This window comes from Parambassis ranga, chromosome 2 (assembly GCF_900634625.1).
Source record: "Parambassis ranga chromosome 2, fParRan2.1, whole genome shotgun sequence".
Classification (NCBI taxonomy): domain Eukaryota; kingdom Metazoa; phylum Chordata; class Actinopteri; family Ambassidae; genus Parambassis; species Parambassis ranga.
The window spans coordinates 944,072-950,209 of record NC_041023.1 but is presented as its reverse complement, the minus strand read 5'-3'; the positions used below and the strand labels follow the sequence as shown (position 1 = coordinate 950,209).

The 6,138-nt window shown below is 56.3% G+C and overlaps 1 long non-coding RNA gene and 1 pseudogene across 1 annotated transcript; one reads left to right on the top strand and one right to left on the bottom strand.

The window, feature by feature from the left end:
* Positions 1-1,274: 1,274 nt before the first annotated feature.
* Positions 1,275-3,864, top strand: LOC114432087 (uncharacterized). Its single transcript, XR_003670218.1, has 3 exons — positions 1,275-2,321; positions 2,992-3,099; positions 3,301-3,864. It is a non-coding gene; the product is annotated as an uncharacterized LOC114432087 (long non-coding RNA).
* Positions 3,448-6,127, bottom strand: LOC114432056 (inhibin beta B chain-like; annotated as a pseudogene).
* Between the last annotated feature and the right edge of the window lie 11 nt (positions 6,128-6,138).

Genomic DNA, 6,138 nt, shown 5'->3' with positions numbered 1-6,138 from the left:
TGAGTTGTGCATTCTTGTGGCGAGCGCCTTCTTACGAATGAAGTCACTCATACAGGAGATTATCCGGCGGAGGGGGGGTGGGGGGGTGGGGGTCCTGACCCGGCGCGGGGCGGCTCGCTGCTGACCCGTGATATGAGGCAGACCGCTTCCTCTGGTGTTAATGAGTCTGTCTGATTAAACATGTAACAGGCTGATGAACAAAAGGGGATCCAGCGTGGACCCCCTGTGGACCCTCATGGGGCCGTGATGGACGGTTACCAATGGAAAACCAAGCACTTCCTGCACTTCATAAAGATTCCATCAGTCGTCAGGCCGCCGCCTCCTCTTCCTGCTCTGCCGATCCATCAGGCGGCCATGACACCAGGACTGCAGCCGCCTTTAAGTGGAGGCAATCAGAGCCTCAATCAGAGCCTCCCTGCACATGTGCGCCGCGGTCCCCGGGGGCCCCAAACCTGCACCACTAATGAGAGAGTGCCCCACAAGTATGTGCCCTGGAGACGCAGCAGCACCGCAGAACACGGAGCGTTAACCCTTCACTGAAACGAGACCGAACCTGCCCGACACATTCCCGCCGCCGCCGCCGCCGCCACAAGCCCAGAGACGCACGTGGCCTGATTCCCGTCAGCCGCTGTCAGTTACTCAGGAGGAACTCCGGCAGCCAGAACAATGCCTAATTATGAGTCACCAGGAACAGCACACTGTCCCCCGCCGTGTCCTACTTCTGTGTGAGCGCGCTCAGTGTGGACACAAACAGGTAGCTTCACGGTGCTCTCCTCCGCACGCCCGGTCTGGAGGCTCTGACCTAGAAAAGGGGATCAGGCCCCGCTCATCATCATCAGCGCTCCTTCTCCTCCGTCACCTCATGAATAGTCTATGAATATTCTGATGAGGCTCCTCTGCTCATGAATATTCATGCGGGGGGGACGCCGATGCGCGGCGGCCTGCGGTGCGGGTCAGTTGGGACGCACTGATTCAGCAGCTTAACCAACCATCTGGAGAGTTTGGGATGACGCCGTGCCACGCCCCCTTCCCCCCTCCTCCGTCAGTAGATCAATGACATCATCACGCCCAATTTCAGCTGATCAGAGCGCCTGGTGAGGATGGTGTTTCTCACCATGTTGTTCCACAGCAACACCTCATAAAAAGATGATTGACAGCAGAGGGGAGGAGGGGGGGGGCAGGTAAGCCTGTTAGCGGCCTGTTGGTTACGAGTCGCAGCCGTCAATCATCAGCGGGGTGGAGGACTCCCTGATAAGACGAGGACCGGGCTGCCGCGGGGGAAGAAAACCTGCATGTGTAACGTGCATATTTTGTTAAGTGCAGCAGAACATTCCAGTCATTCTCCACCATAAACTCCTGAGCCGGAGCAGCCGTGACGCCCCTTCACCGCCAGACCCTCGTCTTCCTCTGCTGCTGCTCGCCAGGAGCAGAGCGTCTGAACAGAAAAGCAAACATTTCCTGAATACTTTGCTCCTTTTAGCTGCAGTGGGAAAACGGAGCGTCCGCAGAGGGACGGCCCGCCGCCGCCTATTTTTCTGCTACAGCTACACGGAAAAAGCATCAACACGTCGGCGAGCCGTGACGCCGACACGTGACCAGAACATACACGAATACAGCTGCTGAGGCTCCAGATGATACAACCCCACACCTGAGAGACCAAAACCCGACAGATCCGAGAGACAGACGCAAGAAGAGGTTCATTCATTATGTTATTAGATCAAACTCGAAGAAATATGGCAGCAGTGTGTGCTCAGAGGTCAGAGGTCAGTGTTGAACAGCACATTCCAGCTGTAGCTGAGTATAGACACCTTGTCCTAAGAGAGGACTCTGATGTGTCCACCGTCTCATCAGCAACAAGCTTCTCCTCCGTCTTCTTGGACACATCGTTACGCGGCGGCGAGGTGAGCGCCGCGGGCGACAGCTCCTGTAAACGTCTGACTGATGAGTCCTAACTGCTCCCAGCCCCAAACAAATTACATCCCCATAAATCAGCAGCGAGCGCGCTCGGCCTGTCAAAGCACACCGTGGAAGGCGGCGCGGCGCTCTGCCGACACATTCCTGTGGTCCCTGCTGGAGCTGGCCTCACCTGAAGACGCTGCAGTTCCTGTGAAGACCACCAGGCGGGGCTCCGAGAGAGGCAGAGACACTCTAATGTCCCCACAGAGTCCGGCTGAGTCTGCAGTGGGATTATAACGCTGTGTAATCTGATGCTGTTCTTTGGTGTTTACAGGCAGGAACTTTGGGGCTGGTTCCTCCTGACCAGAGGTGGAAATGTGTCAACACAAGTACACACAAAAACAACACAAAGAGCTCCTGATCAGGTGATAAGAAATTTATTTTCAACAGTTACAAAGAAGAAAATATCTGAAAAGCATATTGATATGTTACACAGGCTGCACGGGCGGAGGGCGTGGGGGTGGAGCTACAGCTAGGAGTCTAAGAGTAGAAAAGAAGCTGAGGATGGATGACGTTAGACCCTGATTCAGTGTAGGCCTCTGAACACAGACCTGCCGGCCTCTTTGGTTCCAGAGCTCCATGCTGCGTCTATAAAAATAACTTTGATTCAATGGCAGTTTCTGCTTCATCCTCAGTGCAAATATTCTAACCAGCTAAAGGTTCCCGCGGCGGCGGCGGCGGGCGGGGTCGGGCGTCAGCGAGGAGCTGTGGAACAACCTGAAACTATCAAAGTGACTGAAAGTGTGTCTCAAAGTGTGTTACGGTGCCACAAGCGGCGCTCCGCCGGGACACACTCATTTCAAAATCACTATTCATGCATCACATCTGGGTCAGCGTTAGCCGCTGTTAGCCTCTTTTCACAAAACATGGTGTCCTCTGCACAGGACGCCAATCTGTGTCGTCCTGTGAAGAGCCGCCGACCCTGCCCACCGCACGCCGCCCTCACTGTTCAAGTATTGGTGGTACGTTTGTCAGGAGGGAATTCTGGGTAAATACTTTACATTGCATAGCTCATGGGGCACTTATTCATTTCAGAAGGACAGGGGGCGCCGCTCAGCGCTCATTTAAAGGCATCTCCATCTCCAAACACAGCAATATGGCAACCTTTAAGCTCCACCCACTGGAGGAGTCCGCACACGTCAGGTCAGGATTGTTTTCTGCTTTTTATCTGATACAAAATGTAGAATATTTTTTACAGAATTGGGTCAAAAAGATGAATTCATAGAAGATTGTAGAGTTCTGAGAGTGACGTGAGAAAGTCTTCGTCTTAGAAAGAGTTAAATCATGATCCTCCTCTCTCCCTCAAAGTGTCCAACGTTCTGTGTCCTGTTGTTTGATGGACAGGGAGAAGCCCCTCCCACCACCTTCACACAGACTCTCAGCGATGACGGTGGTGGGAGGATGTCGCCGTGGAAACCTGTCTATGACAGAAGTGCTGTACGTCGGTGAGTCACCCGAACCTTCCGCTGCGAGTGTCACAGCAAACATAAATATATGTACAGGTGTGCGCGGGCGTGCATGAGGGCGGCTACGTATCCACGAACGCGGCGTCCACTCAGGCACAGCCGCACTCGTCCACGATCATGTTGGGGACGTCCCGCTTGACGATGTTGTACTCGTCGTCGAAGTAGAGCATGGACATGGTGCTCAGCTTGGTGGGGATGCAGCAGGAGTTCATGGAGCCCGGGCTCATCCCCGCATGCGGTACTGGTTCACCACCGCTGTGTGGAAGGAGGAGGCCGAGCCGGGGACGCCCGCCAAGTAGGCGGGGCAGTTCCCCTCACAGTAGTTCCCAAAGTATCCCGAGGCGCGATGATCCAGTCGTTCCAGCCGATGAGGCGGAAGTCTATGTAGAACTGCTGGCGGCAGCACAGGTTGCTGCTGCCGTCGCACTCCAGCCCTCGCTTCCGGATGCGGTGTTTGCCGTCGGCCCGCCTGGCCTTCACCACCAGGAAGGGCCGGTGCGACTCGTCGTTGAGGTTGAGCAGGACGGGCGTGACGCCTGCAGCCCCGCAGCCCTCGCAGCGCACGTCCAGGTTCTGCCGGCGGTCGCCCTTATCGAACACAACCGCACGGCGTCCGTCAGCGAGAAGGTGTGCCAGCCGCTGCGCTTCAGCTCCACCCGCTTCTCCACCAGGTTCCACTTGCTGCCCAGGCCGGGCTCCTGGTAGTACACCTTCACCGTCACCTTCCGCCGGCCGCGCACCTCCAGCGGCGGCGGCAGCAGCTTGAAGTAGAGCCAGAGGGTGGCCTGCGTCACAAACAGGTTCTGGTTCCCCTCGCTGGAGATCAGGAAGAACAGGCTGGACTTGGACGTCACGATGTCATCTGAGGGACAGACACAGCAGACTGTTAGCACTCATTCAGACACCGTCCACAAAGAAGACAGACGTCCTGCCTAAACCTGAGACCTCCAGCTCTGTTTGGACTTGAAACGCCTGCAGTGAGACGCTGACTGACAGCTGTCCCCTGAAGAACAGCAGACACTCATCAGGTTTGAACCTCCTGAACTCCCAGCCAAGGACGACTGAGAGCTGCTGGAAAGACAGCATGAGGACAGAGTCCAACAGGACAAAGAGTCTCTGCTGAACGGGCAGAAGGACAGAAGAGGAGATGCAGGACAAAAGTACAGATGCAGGAGGACAGAAGGGACACAGCAGGACACAGTGAAGACGCAGGAGGACAGAAGAGACACGGGAAGACACAGTGAAGATGCAAGAGGACAGAAGGGACACAGAGGGACAGAAGGGACACAGGAGGACACAGTGAAGATGCAGGAGGACAGAAGAGACACGGGAAGACACAGTGAAGATGCAGGAGGACAGAAGAGACACGGGAAGACACAGTGAAGACGCAGGAGGACAGAAGAGACACGGGAAGACACAGTGAAGACGCAGGAGGACAGAAGAGACACGGGAAGACACAGTGAAGACGCAGGAGGACAGAAGAGACACAGGAGGACACAGTGAAGACGCAGGAGGACACACAGGAGTTTCTCCACAGTCACTAAACTGTCCTTTAGGGGAGAAAACAACTCAAAACTCAAGCATCTGAGAGGTGTTACATCACTGAACCACACACACAGACACACACACAGACACACACACACTCTCTCTGGCTGCAGGACTCAGCCCGTCACTCTGCATTCAAGCTGCACGACAACCAACACAAAAGCTCTGACCTTAAACTGAGGGACAGATTCAACATGACACACACACACACACACACACACACACACACACACACAGGGTAAACACACAGCAGTGAGATGTTTTGGAGCTTTCAGACACACGTGGGTGAAGCAGGTGGTGTCATTGATCATTCTCAGCCCCGCCTCCTTCCAGAGTAAAGTGTCCCTGTGTCGCCACGTCCCCGCTGGCAGCCGCTCAGCGCCGCTCACACGGCCAACTGGCAGGCGCACGGCGGCGAGGTGAGCACCACACAGGGAAACATCTGAGCTCCGAAAGGCGCTCAGCGGGAGGGGGGGCAGCCTCCAGGCTGTGAACACCACGCCAGGAGTCCCACATGTCCAACTTTCTCTGCAGCACACGAACGCACCACAGCTTCAACATCCAGAGGGACAGCTTCAAGCAGGGCAGCGCTTTTATTTTGGAGGGGTGGCAACATCTGCTCAACATCAGTCACTACACGCACGCACGCACGCGCAAACACATACACGCACGCGCACCGCAGTCAGAGTGGGCTTCAAGGTGACAACAAGATTTCTGCACCTTTCTCCGCAAAGCTGATGATCTCCGAGCTCTCCTCCAGCGCCTCGGCGCTCATCGGGTGTCCGTCCAGGTTGGGGATCTCCACCCTCCCGTCCTCCCGCAGCTTCCCGGGTGCAGCTTCCGCAGCGCCGTCACCATGGCCGCCTTCGGGACCGGGTGCGTGATGTTGGCCTCTCCCGTATCTGCAGCCGGCTCAGGATGTGCCTCTTGACCGCCTCTAAGAAGTCCCCGCTCAGCTGGCCCGACTCGGGGTCCTCTGGCTGAGCGACGCCGCAGGACGCGCAGGTATCCCGGGACGCCGCCTGCGCCTCCGCCTCAGTCCCGGGCGCAGCGGTGCAGCTGGTGGAGAGGACGCAAGCCACGAAGAGTGCCAGCCTGAGCAGACAGCTCCTCATTTTCTGTCCGAGGAGGAGGAGGCAGCAACTTTCTTCCTCTTTAGTCAGAGTTTAAA